The sequence below is a fragment of the Stenella coeruleoalba genome (genome assembly GCF_951394435.1).
Source record: "Stenella coeruleoalba genome assembly, chromosome: 3".
NCBI lineage: Eukaryota > Metazoa > Chordata > Mammalia > Artiodactyla > Delphinidae > Stenella > Stenella coeruleoalba.
Genome location: NC_137148.1, coordinates 138,590,507 through 138,611,884, shown reverse-complemented (window position 1 = coordinate 138,611,884; position 21,378 = coordinate 138,590,507). Strand labels below are relative to the sequence as shown.

The following is a 21,378-nucleotide window of genomic DNA, read 5'->3' as shown; positions in this document are numbered from 1 at the left end:
CACAAAAATAAACTCAGAGTGGATTAAAGACCTAAATGTAAGGCCAGACACTACAAAACTCTTAGTGCAAAACATAGACAGATCACTCTATGACATATATCACAACAAGATCCTTTTTGACCCATCTCCTAAAGAAATGGAAATAAAAATAAACAAATGGGACCTAATGAAACTTAAAAGCTTTTGCACAGCAAAGGAAACCATAAACAAGATCAAAGGACAGCCCTCAAAATGGGAGAAGATATTTGCAAATGAAGCGAGTGTCAAAGGATTAATCTCCAAAATTTACAAACAGCACATGCAGCTCAATATCAAAAAAACAAACCACCCAATCCAAAAATGGGTAGAAGACCTAAATAGACATTTCTCCAAAGAACATATACAGATTGCCAACAAACATATGAAAGGATGCTCAACATCCAGTAATCGTTAGGGAAATGCAAATCAAACCTACGGTGAGGTATCACCTCACACCAGTCAGAATGGCCATCATCAAAAAATCTACAAACAATAAATGCTGGAGAGGGTGTGGAGAAAAGGGAACCCTCTTGCACTGTTGGTGGGAATGTAAATTGATACAGCCACCATGGAGAACAGTATGGAGGTTCCTTAAAAAACTAAACATAGAACTACCCTGTGACCCAGGAATCTCACTACTGTGCATATACCCTGAGAAAACCATAATTCAAAAAGAGTCATGTACCACAATGTTCATTGCATCTCTATTTACAATAGCCAGGACACAGAAACAACCTAAGTGTCCATCGACAGATGAATGGATAAAGAAGACGTGGCACATATATACAGTGGAATATTACTCAGCCATAAAAAGAAACAAAATTGAGTTAATTGTAGTGAGGTGGATGGACCTAGAGTCTGTCATACAGAGTGAAGTAAGTCAGAAAGAGAAAAACAATTACCGTATGCTAACATATATATATGGAATCTAAATATCTATCTATCTATCTATCTATCTATATATATATATATATATATAAAAATATATATATGTATATGGTTGTGAAGAACCTAGGGGCAGGACAGGAATAAAGCAGACATAGAGAATGGACTTGGGGAGGACATGGGGAGGGGGAAGGGTAAGCTGGGACGATATGAGAGAGGGGCATGAACTTATATACACTACGAAATGTAAAATAGATAACTAGTGGGAAGCAGCCACATAGCACAGGGAGATGAGGTCGGTGCTTTGTGACCACCTAGAGGGGTGGGATAGGGAGGGTGAGAGTGAGACGCAAGGGACAGGAAATGTGGGGTTATATGTATATGTATAACTGATTCTCTTTGTTATAGAGCGGAAACTAACACGCCATTGTAAAGCAATTATACTCCAATAAAGATGTTTAAAAATAAAAATAAATAAATAAAAATAAAAAGTGTTGTAAATTGTTTGCTTGAGGACATGACAGTGTAGGTGAAAGTGTTTTAAAGTACTTTAAGATTTTTCCCGGGAGAGAGAAAATAAGATATTATAAAGAGAACAGTGAATGTAAAACCATTTAAGTCCAGATATTTTTTTTTAATACTAATTCAGTCTCTGATCTAACCTCTTCTGTAAGTAAAATAGGCATTATATATCTGCCCTACAGATTTAAAATATTTTGCATGAATCATGTGACCTTTAAAGAGTATATTATAAAATTTAGGTGTGCAATATAATTTTCACTATTTTCCTGGGCAACAGTTCTTAACTGTTGAGTTGTGAATATTCCCTTGCTCCTTCCAAAAATCAGTTTATTTGGAGCAGTGTAGGAGTTGAAGGTCATTCCCAGTTCTATCATTCCACTGTTGTGCATGTTATTAGACAATAAGCAAACGATGGATCCTTTCAGATCTTAAGTTCATTGTCTATTAAGAAGATATTAATTTGTCTTTTAAAATTGTAACTTCTCTTGTAAGCGTATTTTCATAGGATTTTAAACAATAAATGCTGACATTCCATTGCTTAGCAAAGCTGTACTGACCAATGATTTAGGACTTCAGATTTGGAGTTCTCCAGACCTAGGATCATATCCGTGGCCCTCTGTTATCATGTGTAAATCCTTGGGCAAATTCCTAAATTTGCTGGGTTTAAGTGTCCTAATCTGTAAAATGTGGCTGGCAATGGTAACTTCCTTGTACCACTGTTGAAAGGATTCAATAAAGTATTGAATGTCAAGGAGCCAGCATAATTCCTTGCCTCACACTGCTCAATTAATGATAATACTTCATATAATACAGTTTCTAAAAATATTTGTTTATTTATTTGGCTGCAGTGGGTCTTAGTTGTGGCACACTGAATCTAGTTTCCTAACCAGGGATCGAACCCAGGCCCCCAGCATTGGGAGCGAGGAGTCTTAACTACTGGGCACCAGGGAAGTCCCAATAGAGTTTATTTTTGTAGAGAATCACTTTTCAGATAATTTCAGTAAACTTAACCCTCCAAGTTGTCTAAAAGCCAGTTGAGGCTCAGCACTCACCGGTTCTGATCACAAAGTAGCTGAAGGCATTGGCCTTGTAGTTCTCACTGTAAGGTGTCTGTGGACTGCACATCCCACTTTCTGATTTGTTGTGTACGTCAAACCTTGTGTCAGATATCACCATCTATATACATTTCATTGGGAGAATTGTGGGGTGTTTTTTCCCCTAGATACCTAAATATGTCTGGCACTGTCCTTGGTACTGTGCAAGGACACAGTATTAAGTTATGTGGGGCATAACTTAATAGTGGCATAATTTTACAAATGGAGAAAGTTAAAGAAGTTAAATGATTGTCCAAGGTCACACAGCTGGTAGGTGGCAGAGTTAGTGTTCAAACCAAAGGCTGTTTATTCCAGCCCTGCACAACTTAACTTGATTGTGCATCTGAAAACAGTCAGTTTCATAAACATATACATTAGATAGCTTTCTGGAAATACGTTTACCCAAATGTTAACTGGGATTATGATATTTTGGAGGTAGGATTTCAAATGAAATTTGGTTTCTTCCTTGTACTTCTAAAATACTTGTAAATGCTTTTTCCAATGAGTATATGTCTACTTTTACAAAATAATAAATTTTAACTGACTAGTTCATAGTGAGATTTCATGTCATTTCAGGTGATCTACAGGAACAGAAAAAGCTATTCACTCATTTGAGACTGGTTTTCAGCCTTACTGTCAAGCTGGGCAGATAACTATTGTTTGTGCAAATAGAATTCTGTTTTTAGAAAGGGTGACTCATTATAAAGCTGCATGATTTGTCTGTCCCCACAGTCTGAAAATAAATGTGGAAGGACAACAATAGAAAGAAGCCACAATGCAACACTTGTTTTGGCTTCAAACTTTGAAAGCTCTCTTGGCTGACATTAACAGTAGTTTCATTTTCTTTTTTAAGTTGACAGAGGTTGCTTTGTAATTAACTTACATACCCAGAAATTTCTAGGGCCCCCAAACTGTGGGCTCTGTGAAAGCAGATGGTGAAAATATGTCTCTTTTTTTTCTTTCTGACAGTAAAGTCTCTGAGATGTCTCCAGTGCTATCCTTCCAAGAAACTGCCCATTTCCAAATTTAGCCTATTGGGGAGCAGCAAAAAGAGAATGGGATTCAGAGTCAGAAGACCCAGGTATGAGTCTTGGCTTTATCACTAATTAGTTGTGCCTTTGGTCATATGTTATAATTTCTCTGCACATCAAATTCTTCATTATTTATTTATTCATTTAACAAATATTTATTGAATTCATGTTACGTGCCAATTATTTTTTACGTGCTGGGGATACAATGCTGATAAAAAAAAATCAGTATAGTTCATGATCTCTTACAGTCTCCATTCTACTGATATAGGAAAGACTTGGTCAAATATTCACAATGAGGAACACAAATCTGCAAAGTATAATAAATTTTCCAAAGAGAACATTCCTATAATGGTACTTGTGGGAGGGGAAGAGTTTGAGGAAGAGTTCTCTGAGAAGGTTATGCTTAGCTGAGATTGCAAGAAAATGAAAACCAACTAGGTAGAAGGGTTGGGGGAGAGGGAAAGGGAGTAGGATAGGAAAGAGTATTCTCCGCAAAGGTAAAAGGCATGCACATGCCCTGTGGGAGGAGGGAGTGTGGCCTATTGAAGAAACTGTGTATAGCTGAGAGCTCAGTGCAGGTAGAAGAGTGATACAGGTAAGGATGGACAGGTAAGGAGGTGAGGAAGGGACAGTGGTGCTCGTCAAATGTTCATTTACTCACATGTTCCATACCCCTCCTCCCTTTCGGTTGGGTGAGCTGTATGAATAATGTCACATTTGTGCTGAGGGATTAAAGTCCATGCAAAATTACCTCGTTCCTCTTCCCATCCTGTGATGAATGAGGACACCTTGTATTGATATGGCAAAGCCTCCAAAGCTAAACGGCCCGGATGTAACTCACTGTCTGGAGGACAAGTGATCTGGAGGGACGAATAATTTGCAGACTTCGAGTAAATAAAAAATAATAATTTGCTATGTTAGGCCACTGACATTTTGGGGTTGTTTTTTACTGTAGCACACCATAGCCTAACCTGACTATTACAGATGGTCTCTGGCTCCTTGGGGCCTTACAGATCAAATGAATAATTTGGATCACTTTTCTGAGACCAATGGGGAAGTACTGAATTATATTAAAAAGAGCAGAAATTCTTAGGTATTTTTCTTTGAGAAAAATCATTCCATAATAACTACTTGAAGGAATGATGAGGAAAGTGAGGTTAAGAGAGTTCTGATAACTATAAACTAAGAATCATAGCTGCTCTTATCCTCGCGAAATATTGAAGAGTCCAAATAAGAAAAATTCAATCTGGAATTCTGCCAAATGTGAACCATCAAACAAATACTTTGGATTTTTGTCTTGAATCTATTGTCTGTGCTGCTGCTTTCCCTTAGCCCTAGGAGCCAGCATCTTTGATCAATTGCTGTTTTCTGTGCGGTTGTAATCCACATACTGAAAAGTAATTCTGTGTAATTGGTTAGGCTGTTCTGCCCTGCCGTCAATAGCAATTTGGTATTTATGGATTTGAGAGTGGAACATTGCTTAATGGGAAAGTCCTTGAATGTTTCAGAATCGAGTTTTCAATCTCCACCTTTGTTGAGATGCCAATATGTGTTACTTTAACTCAATCAGAAATAAGATATTCCCATTTCTTTGTCTTTTGCTAATCGGTGAAAGTTTGGGTTGATAAATGTATTTAGAACCTGGCTGAGTAACATAGTAAATTCTAGATAATGAGATTTTATGATATTTGTTTTGACGCTATTTCTACAGAGCAAATAACGAAGAATCTTGATTCTATGCTCTGTGAAGTTAATAAAGACAGAGGGACATTTAATCAACAATGTACAAAAAATAGTACACATTATGTTTTAGATGCTCTGTTGGGGGGAATAGGCTAACTAGAAGCAGACACAGCCCCAATCCTCCCTGAGTTCACAGTCTAGTAAGGAGATTGTACAACTGTAGCTATCTTCTTTGGTCAAATTTGCTTTTATCAATGAGGGAAAGGTAACCTAACTTGTTACTGTTTATTAACCACCTGATAGATAGTAGAGCTTCTACTAGGGCATTTTCAATCATTATTTAAATTTTAATACTTCTCATGTAATTTTTATAATAACAACACAAATTTTCCTCTGTGTGCTAGACAATGTGTTAAGAGTTTTGTATACATTATTTCAGTGACTCCTTACTGCAGCCCTGGGAAAAAGGGGTTATTAACCAGAGACATGCCTTGATGACCTCAGTTACATGTGATATGCATCCCATCTCCATGCTCTTCTTCTGCTACCATGCATAGCATCCCTTTAGGATTATCTCCTCCAAAGTAACTAGTTAAGATGACTTTTAGACTTATATCTAAAACTGTATTCAACAGAATGCTGTGTAGCAGAATGTTATTGGTGTTTTGGAAAATAAGCTTCCATAAGTGTACCCAAAAGAAGTCTGGGTACAAGGTACAAAGTTACAAATATCTTTTTACCACATCCCTTTATAGAGATTCTTTCTGTTTTGCGTACTTCCAGAAGAAGATACGGTATGCAGCATTTTCTAAAGTTATCTGATTGAAGTTGTTTGTTTCATGGGGCATCTCATAGATACTGTTTTCTTCAGAAAACACATTAGTGTGTGCTGTCCAGCACACTCTTCTGTCTCCTGAACTTGCTTCATGCTCACCATAAAAGGATCAGAGATCAGAATAGTACTGTCCATTGTAGTTGAGGAGAGGCCAGAAAATCCCTGAGGGGAGAGAAGAGCTCTTTTATTGTTTCCTCCTTGGTCCAGCGTAGTACCTGCGTGACATCTTCCATAGGTGTAAGGGTATTTTAAAACCATCGAAGACTTAACTACTCCCTTTATATCAACTAGGGTTGCAGCAGCAGCAGAAACCATCTATAGCTGCTTAACACAGAAAGCAAATGCACTGAAAGGAACTGAAAGGACATTAAAGAGCTTAGGGAATTACTGAGGAGGCTGAAGAATAAGGTTTGGGACTGTATGTCCTGGGTCAGTGCAGATCTGCGGGAGCACTGTGGTCATGAAATCCTGGTCCCTGAAGCTTGTCATACTGGTCCCCAAGCTCAGCACACTCTGCATTGCCAGCCACATGGCTGTCACTGATTCCTTGGGAAGCCAGTCCCCCTACATTTACCACTGGAACAGCGGAATCCCTCCTGGTTCATGGGGCTCTAGGGTCAGTTCATCCAGTTGGTGAGGTTAGCTCTTGTACCTGATTCATGGCTACAAAAGGAGGCTTCACAAAATAACCGTACCATATTCATCTTTCATAAGGTAGGAGACAGTTTTTGCCTTGCAATGCACACAGTTCAGAAAATTAGACAGCTAAAATGAATGTATTGACAAATTTATCATTTTCTATATAATTTTCCAAATTAAAATACACAGTTATGTTGTCTTAGTGAACTGTACGTGACCTTGTAATTTTTATGCCCATTTTTGAGAGTAACAGGTAAGGGCAGTACTTAGATCAAGATCTGGAGCATGATATGTACTCAATAAACATTTGATAAATGAGTATCCATAAAGTTCAAATACATACCCAGGGCCATATTGTAGTAACAGAGTTGGGATATAAATGTAAGTCTTTTTTCTAGTCTTTGGTTTTTTGATCTCCTCATATAAACACTATTATACTATTTATAAGTAGTATTTTTCTACTACTTACAGAAGAATTAAAGATGCCATTGTGTTCTAGGCATGTGAAAAAATGCTAGAGTTCTCAGTTAGATATGAGCTTATATGGGTAGCATGATTTTTCTTCCAATTTTTATTACTAGCCCCAATTCAACAAGAATGAATGAATCATTTGTTTTATCACATGGTTTGCACAGTTAGTTTTCTGGATGTAGAGGATAGGAAGCAAAGAAACCCTTTGGATTCCATGATAATTAGCACAGAATATCATTTGTTGAACACTGTATGCATAGTATTTGGCTTTTAGATTTAAAGAGTGGCCACACTCTAGGAAAGGTAAGCGTTACCTAGAGGGCTCAGATTGGCATTCCTAACTTAAGCTACCTGAAAAATAAACATAAGTTGGTTGCCCAGAAAGTTTTCTACATTTCAGATTTTAAAAATTTCCTCAAGTTCTTGTAAGTGGCCCTGATGGAAAGTAATCTATAATAAAGAAATTAAAAATAAAAAAACAACTGTGGTATTCTGAATCATTCATCCATGAGGAAAAATTCAAGGCTCTAATTTTAAATGATGCAACAGAAAAAATGCCCATGTGGGAGACATAGTGCAGGTGATAAGGAATGGCTCCGGGACGGCTGGGAAGGCTGGTGGGGAAGGTGACTGGGGGGGTCCCGTCATCCACGGCAGGCCCACCTTCCCTGAGCGTCACAGACCCCGGCATCTTATCATCTCAGCCCACATTTAGTAAATAAAAACCGCAGCAAGGAAACAGCTGGCTCTATTTGTGAACTCAAATCTCACTGAAACTCAGGAACACTCTCCCTCAGGCTCTTGCTAGCAACTCACCAATATTCCTCTCCCGAAGCCCTCTCCTGAGTCCCAGTGCTGGCATCTATGAGTCACATCTGAGCGCCAAAGACTTTCTAGGGAGAAAGAAATAACTATTACCAAATTTGATCCAGAGTAACGATGTGGATGAATTAGTATCACTTCAGTTACTCTCAGTTTTCTTTCTTTCTTTTGCTTAACTCTGGATATTGAGTTTTATTTTCCTTGACAATTAAACTTTTAAAAAATTTATATACTTTTTATGTAGTAGGAGCTGGGTTTTATGTGCATTATTTCATTTAATCCATATGATAGCAAAGCAGGTTAGGATTATTATCTTCACTACACAGATAAGGAAACATGCCTGGTGAGTTATAGTGACATAATCTAGGTCACACAGCTAATAAACTCAGAAAGCAGAATTTGAATCCAGCTCCAGGTGCCTCCAAAGGGATTGAACCCAGGTCTGACTAATTTCAGACATCAATTTATACTGTCCCACTGTAATAATAATGACTATTTATTGAGTGATTCTCTATCTGTCTAGTTTATTTATATATGTAACTACTGTTGATTGAGAGATGAAGAATGGAAGGGAAAGATAAGGAAGGCTAATCACTAATATGTGTAATATGCTGTTTTCCTGCCTGGGAGGTCCTTCTCACATTCATTGCTGAGTAATTCCTGTTTACCCTTAATGACTCGAAGCTAGATATCACTAACCCTATTTTCAGTAGATGCCCCTTTTCTCTGTACTTCCATTTATTCCAGCACTTATCATAATTAATTGCCATTTAATATATATTAGTTTATAAACTCCTTAAACTATCATCTTCTGGGGAATTATGACTGTATTTCCCCCCTGCCACCCCTTTCTCAGCAAGTGACAAAATACCCAGCCTCTTGAGTAAAGAACAAATTAACTGGTCACAGACTTGGTTATCACACAGGGATTCCAGGATTTGGGTCCCTCATTTTGAGGATGTATTTATATACACTAGTTTGCCACATGAGAAATAGCAATCTCTGGACTGCTATATGGAAATGGCCTTTCGTGTCCCAACCCCCCACCCCTGGCCTGCACCCCCAGACACTGTTATTTTAATTGAATTTTGAAGGTTTAAGTAAGTTCTAATACTCTTTACCATTCTATAATGATTGCAAGCCAACATGCACATTTACGATACTTTCCTAGCCTGTAAGTATTTGAGTCTGCTACTCCTGCTCTAGATATTCCTCCATTAACTTCACTATAAATTTGTGTATTATACATCTAATAGGTTAGCCCCTTTAGTTTAATGAGAATTTGGATTCAGTCCCAGAATCAGTTATTCCATGTCCTTGTGTTATTTTCCTAAACCATCAGTATTATAAATGCATGAATTTCCTCCATACCATTCCATCCTCAATAGTGAAAAATAATAGCAATGACAGAACAAGCAAACATTAACTGAAAGTATCTGCCATACTGACAGTGGCCTCCCCTCTTTAAAGATGCCATTATATTGTTTGAAATTAACTGTCTCCTGAGTAAATATACCCAAGGTTAGATTATCAAAACATATCACTTCTAGTGATCAATATTCCTTAGAAATGGGCATGCTGCTTATACTTAATTAAATGAGTTTGACTATGTTTCCTCCAGCTTGCTTGTGAGTTACTAATTAGTGATATTATTCATGTTTCAAAACAATTAAATCAATGTGTTCTTTAGACCAATGCTCAGGATTCTTGTTTTGTTGTTGTTGTTCAAGATCTCCAAAGTATGACTCATGTATAATGTCTTGAATTTTGAAGCATTGTCCAAAATAATCATTATGATTCATGTCATGTAACCAGTAAGGAATGATTATTTCTTCTTCCTCTCTATCACCTAGAGAGGGCAGGCAGATAAAATGTATTACTTCTTTGAAAAACTCATGTATGATGGAATAGAATAATACTGAGGCTGATGTTCATTTACAGCTATGCTTGCAATAGTAACAGATCCTTCAAAAGTCCACATGGGAAGAAATTCTCATTGGACCCCATTTGTTGGGGAAGAGAGACATTGGAAAGATGAAAGAATTGCCCTGTGTTTCTTACTTTTCCTTAGTCATTCTGACTCATTGGTTTATAGTTGGACTGGAACCAGTACATAATATAATATATAAAAATTATATGGTGTATTAAGGCTTAAATAACAACTGGTGGGGGAAAGCATTTACCTAGGCATCTTCAAAGAGGATCATGATGATACAAAGACATTTTAAAATTAACTTTGGGAAATTATGGAATGATTTTAGGACAGTGATAATTGACATAATCACATACTTATTATGTGCCTACTGAGTATGAGTTACAGTGTTAACCACTCTAGGCCTCTCTTGGAATAAAACTGGCACTAACACCAAAAGTGCCCTTTCTGGCTTCAAGGAGTTTATAGTAGCTTACCTGTATATATATATTTTATATATTTTGTATATTTCATTAAAATATTGGCTTTATTTGTTTTCTAGTTACAAAAGTAATATGTCTTACAGCACAAACTATTAGTAATTATAAGTGTAGCCCATTTTTATAAGTGTACACTATATTTTATTTATGTGATTCCCCTATTGTTTGATATGATGTTATCATTAATCTTTCTGTTTTGTTAGAATAAACAATGATGTGATGGACATCCACTGAAAGTAAAAGTGTTGAGTGAAAAACCAAGCATGTTATAAAAATTTTCGTACATATTGGCTAAAGTATGTTCCAACATAGACTCTACCAATTTTAAATTTAAATCTATCTTGAATTCACTTTGGTATTTTTTTTTTGACACAAGGATCTTACTGTTTTTTTAATAGTCAGAAAATTAACCTAGAACCATTAGCAAGTTCATCTTTCCCTTGGCAATCTGAAGTGTCACCTTTATACTAATTTAAATCTTATACTTACTTGAATCTAAATTTTCTATTTTGTTTCATTAATCAACCTGTCTATTCTTGTTGTAGGACCACATTGTTTTAATTATTACAGTTTCAAGACCAGTTAATATTGAATAAATTACTTCATACATTAAAATCACATTTTTAATTTATTTCTTGGTCAGATTCTTATCCAGATGATAGAGGAGATCAAAAGTGATATGATAAGGACATTTTTAATTCACACCTGCTGTAACACCTTCCAAATATAGCAATCTCACTTCTTGTGAGAATGTCACCCAATACATTCTAAATGTATGCAGACTATTTTTCATAATGTACAGAAACTTTAAGCCTTGGCAAAAAGCTTCCTGTAGTCTATTTCTTGAAGATAATAAAAGTGAGAAGAATAGTAAAATCTTATGCAAGTTTTTATCCAACATCTTTTAATTTTGTTGGAAACACAAAGGCTGTGTGACACAGTAGGTGAGTGGGTAGCAGTTAAGTTTCAGCTTACCAACTTACTAGTGTGTAACTTTGGTTAAACTTCTTAACCTTGTGAGTCTCATTTCCCAGTAAAAGTGGGGATATGAATAGTTTTTAATCTCATATCATTTTTCCAACTGGGCACTCAAAAAAGGTAGATATTATTGTTATTATTACGTGCATTCGAATTCTCAAGTTGTCACAAATAAGAAAAATACAGGTTAGAGGAAGGCAGCTAGCTTTCTGAATATTTAGGATGGGTTTGATGGTGATAGACTCATATTAGAAGAAAGTCAGAAAGCCATCAACAGAAAGAAAAATAAGGAAATAATTTGTTTTTCAAGCTTTATATATATTTTCTATTTTTAAAAAAATCCATTGTATAAAGCAGTTTTAAGGTTGTGTGTGTTTCTGACTGTGTGTTCTAACAGAAAAAAAAATACTTACAGTGGTTTGATTCTGTGAAAAAAGAACATAATGCTTAAGTGTGGGGAGTGACTATGCCTGAAGTTTAAAGAACATGGAACCGACATTTCTGACACATTTAAGATATGTCGTATTTTTTTTATATCAAATTTCAGATTTATTTCTGTATTCCAGAGGTTCCTTCCGTGATGGTGATTCAGCTCTAGTTAAGCTGTGGTGCAATATTTTATTTATTTATTTATTTAAGGATATGTCGTATTTTGACCTAAACCTTTACATTTAGAATCCTTTGTGCAACTTTTCCAATAATGTGTGTATTATGTTAAAATGAAAGAGAGAAAGAAGAAGGAAGGAAGGAAGAAAGAAAAGAAAGAAAGAAAGAGGAGGGAGGGAGGGAAGAAGAAAAGGAGTGTTTGTGTATTTATCTGCCCTGGTGAGTCAGGCTGGCCAGGGTTCCAGTGCAGGCCTCAGCTCCTGGTCCAGGCTGCTGTATTGACAGGAGCTGAGACTTGGCCACTGCCCTACTTTGTCAAGGAGACTTCAAATCACAGTCCCCTGAGCCTTGCGAGAGTGGAGAAAGCAGCTGAGCAGCATGCTCTGCTTGTGGTGTGAAAAATAAACCCTTGACCAAAGGCACAGGCTGCAAACTCACAAACAACCCCACCCCCAGCTTGGCGGAGCTGCTGTCAGCTCTCATGAGCTCTTCTGACTCTGAGATTCCTGGGCTCTAACGATTGCTCTGTCCCCTCAGTCCTCCCAGCTCCTCCTACAGTTGGCTCCCTTTCCTGTGAGATGAGCTGTCACAGCTGGCCGATCAGACTGCCACCCAATCAGCTACTCCTTTTACTCAGACCCCTGACTGACCTTGTTCTGTCTTTGCCTTTCCCATTCTTCTGATCCTCCGGCAGTCGAATCTCCTACCCCTGCTGTCTGATCCCACCGCTTGTCTAGTCAGCACGTTACACAGTTTGATTAGCTGCCCCTTCCCCTCACCCTGCCAGCTCTTCCTGCTGCTAGCAGCTGTGCACAGGGCCTGCGAGTAACTCACTATCAGTTCTTTCTGACCCTCCATTAGTGCTGCTGGCTGATCAACTTAATATATTTCTCAGCAACTCTCTGATCTACTGCTGTCTCCCTCTGCTGTAGTCCTCTGATGAGCCTCCTGAAGTCTTCCCTCTCTGTCACCTATGTGATTCTCTTGCTGTTAATTGAACCGTCTGGTGTCCTGTGGCAGGCGCTTTTTCATTAGCTCTTCGAGGCTAGGGTTACCTGGGTGGCTACCTATGGCAAGTAGTAACACTTGAGTGCAGGCAGAGTTCAAGCACCCATGTCACAGCTTCCCCCAAATCCCAACAGCTGGTGTTGCTGTTTGACTCCTTGTATCTAGTGAGCTGCATCAGCAGTTCCATCATTCTTCATGGGACAACCTGACTTTTAGGATTTTGTGACTAATTTTTGAGGTGTTTCCTGGGCATCATCTTCTTCCTCATTTTCCCTCTGAGTAATACTTTATTATAGTCACAGTTCCTGACTGAGAATCTATGAGGATTATTTGAATAAGAGGGGTGATACGATCTACTTTACATGCTGAAACCATTTTGTTGCTGGATGAAGAACTGTGGAAGCAGGGAAACTAGTTAGAAGGCTATTATCTTGTTCCTAAAAATGAAGGTGGCTTGGATTAGAGGGGAGCTGTAAAAGGGATGAGAGATGGTCAGATTTGGGATATGTTTTGAAAGTAGAGACCGTAGAACTCACTGCTGGATTATGTGTGGTTGTGAAAAAAAGAGGAATCTAGGAAGTGTTTACTAAGTGAATAAATTGAATGAAAATTTGCTGGAGGGACCTTTTCAAGGTTTAGTACAAGTACTTTGCACAGAGCACACTGTCTGGCACATATTAAATTTCCAATAAGTGATAGGAATTATTTTTATTTTTATTATTATCATTACTCTACAAGCACGTTTTAAACCCTAAATAGGTGAATGTATCAGGTAGTATTCTTGGTTCTATAATAAATATAAATTTCAGAAAGACAACTTCCCTCATAATGGTTTGTCCATAGGTGATTAGTAGCTCTCCCTTGCTTTTGTCTATGTTTCTTTCTTAATAATTTACATTTTAGCAAACTTACCTCATATGTCTTATCTGTTCCACTTTTGATCTTCATTTTACCCTAGACTTGTTTCTGAATTCACCATCTTCCTTATTTCTGCTCTTTTCATTCACTTTTATTCTTTATGGAAGCTTGAGTCCATATGGAGTCCTCTTCTGCAACATTTTATATTCTTTCAACCAATTTGATAAATCAGTTATGTTACATTAATTTTGTAAAATATCATAAATCTGTTGAAAAGAATAAAGTGGATTAATGTGGACTAACAACAGTGATTTTCCAAGTTAAAAAAAAGAGCAAGTTATAGAAAAAATACAAAGTAGTGTCAACTGGAAAAAAGTGCACAACCTAGTTGAGAATTATTTTTTATTATTTGGTGGACATACTGAGGACTTAAGCCTGGGAAACAGTCTCTTAGATAGCTCTAAGGGACTGTTCCAAAGAAGTAAGGGAAGAGCCAGGATATGTAGGAGTTTTTGCAAAAGAAACCAGGACTGTTAATTAAAGGAAAACAGACATCTCAGCTTACTGAATTTAGCCCTTTTCTGTATATGGTAAGATGAAAGAGTCTGGGCTCACTGAAATCATTTCTTTCATATGCACTTTAAGTATCTAGGGCCAATATCCTGTTTTCTCCATCCTGAATCCCCTCAAGGTGCACCATCCGAGGTAGGGCAGGATGACTGTAGTGGCTGATGGCTTTATGGCCCCAACATCCTTTGTTTACTGATATGGCAGGTGACAATCTTTGTCCATAGTAGCATAAACTTGAATAATATGTTATAAAATAAAAGAATACTTTTTTATTTTATGAGAGATATAACTTTCATATCTAAAACAGTAGGCTAGATTACACTTTGCAAATCAACAAACTAAAGATCTCAATAGATTAAAACAAGAATTTAGTTCTCCCTCATGCCTTAAGTCCACCAAAGAGTAGAAGGGAACTCTACTTAATGCTGTCTTCACTACAGGACCCAGGACATTGGGGCCTGGGGTTAATGGAAATGTTCACTTTTAAACTATATACTTTTCCTCAATATGACATTTAACAAGGGATACACAATATTCAGGAACTGCTATGTAAGTAAAAAAAATATTTTTCTGAGAATGGAGCAAGGATAACATATAAAAGTTATATGAAAAGGCTTTTATATTATGAATAATTTTTCTTCTTTACATTTATTTTCTTAATTAAAAATCATATTATTTTAGAAGATAATTCAATGCTTTCACATTATGCTGAATGCTTGTGGAACATTGGCTGTTCATGAAGCCTATTTTTTTTTTTCCCTATAAAGCTTTTGCCCTTTCATTGAGTAATGGGGAAGAAGGTTGATTGAGTTAGTTTGCAAGCAAGCAAGCATCCCTTCAAAAGAAGTGAAAACATAAAAAAGAATTTTTTTTTAGTATCTAGCAAAAGATTTCTCTACTCCACTTCTTCTGCAAAAGGGCCCTACTATAGATAGCTAAAGCTAATGTCTGTAAAGATGAGAGGGATTATTTTCCAGTGCTTTCTGTTAGTAAAGGCTGTGATGTCTGGAAATTACTAATGGCCAAAGTCTTTGCAGAAATTATTAGATGTCCAGAAGCATCTGGAAAATATAGGAACCCTGAGAGGGACAGAGTTTATTTTCTGGGAAACTCTGAAAGCCTCATTAAAATGGATCTAAAAGTGCCATGGCAGAAACAAGGTATCACTGGGATTTTCTGTCTTCATCCATTTTTTTCCAAGTCATCCGAGGTAGACTGGCAAAGATGAGAAACTGTATCTTGTTCTGTACTTCTAATTCCCTGTCCCTCCTTTTTTCTTTTTCCTGTTGCCTGACTACATCTATTTGCTCACCTTCTCTCTTAACTCTTTAAAAGCGGAAAGGTAATAATCATCTTATTGTCTCTGAACTTTATTTTCATATTCAGGAGATGCTCCTTGCTGATTATTTACATACTGCTGATTTTTTTTTAAACTTCATAATATTTACTACTTAACAGATGAGAGGGAATTTCATTATGGGTTCTGGGGTAGAAATTGTTTTCTTATTTTAACATATTACCTTTCTTCATATAACCCAGAAGTCAGGCTTATCATTGATTTTTCAGCAAGTTATATGACAATATTTATCTTAGACCAATTAATATTTCAAGAAAAATATATTGAACTGTATGTGCTGTACAATGTTGAGCTAGGTTCTGAGGGCACAAAGAACAATAAGATGGGGCTTCTGAATTTGGAATGATAGCATCTGAGTAGAGAAATATAGAAAATAAACTAAGTGTAAAAAAAATATGGTAAATTTTCAAATAAAGTAGCATGTAATGGAGACATAGAAGGGAGGCCACCTTGTGGAAGTTCAGGTAAGCCTTTTACGTACCTGAACCTAGAACTGGGTGTTAAAAGACAAAAGGGTTTTAGACAGAAAGCATCACCCAGAATTATTGGACCCTAAACCTAAATCTTGACATCTACTTATCTTCCCCAGGTCCACCCACAAACAAACAAAAAAACACTGAATACCTTTCTGACATTTTTTGCCATAATAACTCTCATTACTCCTTTCAAATCTTTACTGTTGACTCTTTCTTCAGAATTAGTTGTTAGAAACTTCTCACTGTGAAAGCTACTCTAAGAAGTCCAGTTTACATTTATCTTTCAAATTCCATTGGTATTTAGAAAACGTCTTTTTGAAACTTAAAACAATTTCAGAGGGACCAGGAGGAAGCATCTGTTTCACACTTGATTCTTTAACATCACAAGTTCATTGTTAACTCTAGCACACTGACCATTAGAGAAAGTAGGTAAAAAATACACTTTCTACACGGGACTGTAGAGATAAACCTGCTGAGTCTGTGAAAACACAGTGGGAAGCTCTCCATCGATTTAGTCAAGGCTTCTATGTCATAACAGTTATTTGAGGTTGAAAAATACCCCACAGAGTTGTGTCAGAAGTGACTCAGAAGGATTCAGTTGGGCAAAGAAATTGGGGAAGTAGTATTTTCCACACATTACAATGTCCTTTTATTGATCAGTCAAGTAGTTCATCAAATAGATATTGATAAACTAAGTGTTGATTTACCAGTATCTGGTCTAAATGCATTGAACCAGAGAGACAAATTCTGGTTCTTATGAGACCTATATGTTAGTCATTGATGCCAATGAGCAAGTTAAACTGACAAAGAACAAGATAAATAAACAAACAAATAAATAAATAAACAAGTAAATAAATAAATGGCATAGCTTTGGAAGATTATTATAAAATGATCTATGTGTAAAATGGAGAAAAGATTTTCTTACTGTCATGTCTAAGTATAGTGAATATTGGCTTTTCAAAAAAGTACCTCTATAGTCTTCACCCCCTTTTTCCTTTAGAGGAGGAATTTGCATTTCAAGTAGCTTTGGTGCAAGGTTGTACTAACATGCTCTAGAACTAAAACTAAAAGGATCAGACTGTCTCTTACCTCACCTGCGAGAACCAGGGCATAGAAATGTGAATTAGCTTAGCTAATTGCATACTCCTGCCCAGAATTTTGAATCTTGATCAAATGATGCAAAGATGCTGTAGGATACTTCTAGAAATCATTCACTGCATCAGCTACAGAGGGGTACCCAAACTTTTCTTTTTAAAAAGAAAAAGTTGGGGGAACCTTCAAGTTGGCAGAGGAGTAAGATGTGGAGATCACCTTCCTCACCACAGATACATCAAAAATACATCTACATGTGGAACAACTCCTACAGCACACCTACTGAACTCTGGCAGAAGATCTCAGACTTCCCAAAAGGCAAGAAATTCCCCATGTACCTGTGTAGGGTAAAAGAAAAAAGGAAAAACAGAGACAAAAGAATAGGGACAGGACCTGCACCTCTGGGAGGGAGCTGTGAAGGAGGAAAAGTTTCCACACACTAGGAAGCCCCTTCACTGGTGGAGACGGGGGGTGGGCAGGGGAAAGCTTCAGAGCCACGGAGGAGAGCACAGCAAGAGGGGTGCAGAGGGCAAAGCAGAGAGATTCCTGCACAGAAGATTGCTGCCGACCACCACTCACCAGCCTGAGGCTTGTCTGCTCACCTACTGGGGCGGGCAGGGGCTGGGAGCTGAGGCTTGGGCTTCGGAGGTCAAATCCCAGGGAGAGGACTGGGGTTGGCTGCGTGAACACAGCCTGAGGGGGCTAGTGCTCCACAGCTAGCCAGGAGGGAGTCCGGGAAAAAGTCTGGAACTGTCTAAGAGGCAAGAGACCACTGTTTCAGGGTGTGCAAGGCAAGGGGATTCAGTGCACCACCTAAAAGAGCTCCAGAGATGGGTGCGAACCGCGGCTATCAGCATAGACACCAGAGAGGGGCATGAAATGCTAAGGCTGCTGCTGCAACCAGCAAAAAGCCTGTGTGCAAGCACAGGTCACTATCCACACCTCCCCTCACAGGAGCCTGTACAGCCTGCCACTGCCAGGGTCCCATGATCCAAGGACAGCTCCCCCGGGAGAACACACAGTGCACCTCAGGCTGTTGCAACGTCACGATGGCCTCTGCCACCACAGAGGCTCGCCCTGTGCTCGCCCTGCATTCCGTACCCCTCTCTCCTACCCGCCCCCAGCCTGAGTGAGCCAGAGCCCCCCTAATCAGCTGCTACTTTAACCCTGGCCTGCCTGGGAACACATGCCCTCAGGTAGCCTACACACAGGGGCAGGGCCAAATCCAAAGCTGAACCCCAGGAGCTGTGTGAACAAAGAAGAGAAAGGGAAATCTCTCCCAGCAGCCTCAGGAGCAGAGGATTAAATCTCCACAATCAACTTGATGTACCCTGCATCTGTGGAATACCTGAACAGACAATGAATGCATCATCCCAAAATTGAGGCGGTGGACTTTGGGAGCAACTGTAGAATTGGGGTTTGCTTTCTGCTTCTAATTCGTTTCTGGTTTTATGTTGATCTTAGTTTAGTATTTACAGCTTATTGTCACTGGTAGCATTGTTTACTGATTTGGTTGCCCACTTCCTTTTTTTTAAAAAAATATATATATATATATTTTTTTCCTTTTTCTTTTATTGTGAGTGTGTATGTGTATGCTTCCTTGTGTGATTTTGCCTGTATAGCTTTGCTTTTACATTTGTCCTAGGGTTCTGTCTGGCCGTTTTTTTTTTTTTTTTTTTTTTTTTTTAAGTATAGAGTTTAGCACTTGTTATCATTGGTGGATTTGTTTTTTGGTTTGGTTGCTCTCTTCTTTCTTTCCTTCCATTTATTTTTCTTTCTTTTTTATTTTTAATTTTTTATATTTAATAATAATTATTTTAATAACTATTTTACTTTTTCTTTCTTTCTTTTCTTTTCTCCTTTTTTCCTTTATTTTTTCTTTTTTTTTTTTAACATCTTTATTGGGGTATAATTGCTTTACAATGGTGTGTTAGTTTCTGCTTTATAGCAAAGTGAATCAGTTATACATATGTTCCCATATCTCTTCCCTCTTGCGTCTCCCTCCCTCCCACCCCTCCAGGTGGTCACAAAGCACCGAGCTGATAACCCCGTGCCATGCCTCCCTTTTTTTCTGAGTCGTGTGGCTGACAGGGTCTTGGTGCTCTGGCCAGGTGTGAGGCCTAAGCTTATGAGGTGGGAGAGCTGAGTTCAGGACATTGGTCAACCAGAAACCCCCCAGCCCCAGATAATATCAAACATTGACAGCTCTCCCAGAGATCTCCATCTCAATGCTAAGACCCAGCTTCACTCAACGACCAGCGAGCTACAGTGCTGGACACCCTATGCCAAACAACTAGCAAGACAAGAACACAACCCCACCCATTAGCAGAGAGGCTACCTAAAATCATAAAAAGGTCACAGACACCCCAAAACACGCCACTGGATGTGGTTCTGCCCACCAGAAAGGCAAGATCCAACCTCACCAACCAGAACACAGGCACTAGTCCCCTCCACCAGGAAGCCTACAAAACCCCCTTAACCAACCTTACCCACTGGGGGCAGACACCAAAATCAACGTGAACTATGAACTGGCAGCCTGCAAACTGGAGACCCCAAACAAAGTAAGTTAAGCAAAATGAGAAGACAGAGAAATACGCAGCAGATGAAAAAGCAAGTTAAAATCCCACCAGACCAAACAAATGAGGAAATAGGCAGTCTACCTGAAAAAGAATTCAGAGTAATGATAGTAAATATGATCCAAATTCTTGGAAATAGAATGGAGAAAACACAAGAAACATATAACAAGGACCTAGAAAAACTAAAGAGCAAACAAACAATGATGAAGGACGTAATAAATGAAATTAAAAATTAATTGGAAGGAATCAATAGCAGAATAACTGAGGCAGAAGAAGGGATAAGTGACTTGGAAGATAAAATAATGGAAATAACTACTGCAGAGCAGAATAATGAAAAAAGAATGAAAAGAATTGAGGACAGTCTCAGAGACATCTGGGACAACATTAAATGCACCAACATTCGAATTTTAAGGGTCCCAGAAGAAGAGAAAAAAAAAAGGGACTGAGGAAATATTTGAAGAGATTATAGTTGAAAACTTCCCTGATAAAGGAAAGGAAATTGTCAGTCAAGTCCAGAAAGCACAGAAAGTCCCATATAGCACAAATCCAAGGAGAAACACACCAAGACACATATTAATCAAACTATCAAAAATTAAATACAAAGAAAAAATATTAAAAGCAGCAAGGGAAAAACAACAAATAACATACAAGGGAATCCCCATAAGGTTAACAGCTGATCTTTCAGCAGAAACTCTGCAAGCCAGAAGGCAGTGGCAGGATGTATTTAAAGTGATGAAAGGGAAAAACCTACAACCAAGATTACCCAGCAAGTATCTCATTCAGATTCGACGGAAAAATTAAAACCTTTACAGACAAGCAAAAGCTAAGAGAATTCAGCACCACCAAACCAGCATTACAACAAATGCTAAAGGAACTTCTCTAGGCAGGAAACACAAGAGAAGGAAAAGACCTACAAAAACAAACCCAAAACAATTAAGAAAATGGTAATAGGAAAATACATATTGATAACTACCTTAAATGTAAATGGATTAAAGGCTCCAGCCAAACAACATAGACTGGCTGAATGAATACAAAAACAAAACCCATATATATGCTGTCTACAAGAGACCCACTTCAGACCTATGGACACATACAGACTGAAAGTGAGGGGATGGAAAAAGATATTCCATGCAAATGGAAATCAAAAGAAAGCTGGAGTAGCAATTCCCATATCAGACAAAATAGACTTTAGAATAAAGACTATTACAAGAGACAAAGAAGTACACTACACAGTGATCAAGGGATCAATCCAAGAAGAGGATATAACAATTGTAAATATTTATGCACCCAACATAGGAGCACCTCAATACATAAGGCAGATACTAACAGCCATAAAAGGGGAAGTTGATGGTAACACAATCATAGTAGGGGACTTTGTAACACCCCACTTCCACCAATGGACAGGTAATCCAAAATGAAAATAAATAAGGAAACACAAGCTTTAA

At 37.9% G+C, this 21,378-nt stretch overlaps 1 protein-coding gene across 9 annotated transcripts in view; it reads left to right on the top strand.

Annotated features, from left to right (window-relative positions):
• The window catches only part of LOC307183788 (uncharacterized protein), a 693,054-nt gene that overhangs the window by 420,210 nt on the left and 251,466 nt on the right, over positions 1-21,378 (top strand). For all 9 annotated transcript variants that reach the window (XR_013827609.1, XR_013827610.1, XR_013827611.1 and 6 more), the window contains one exon: positions 3,489-3,600. The gene's annotated coding sequence lies outside the window, so the exon portion shown is untranslated. The remainder of the gene's footprint in view (positions 1-3,488; positions 3,601-21,378) is intronic.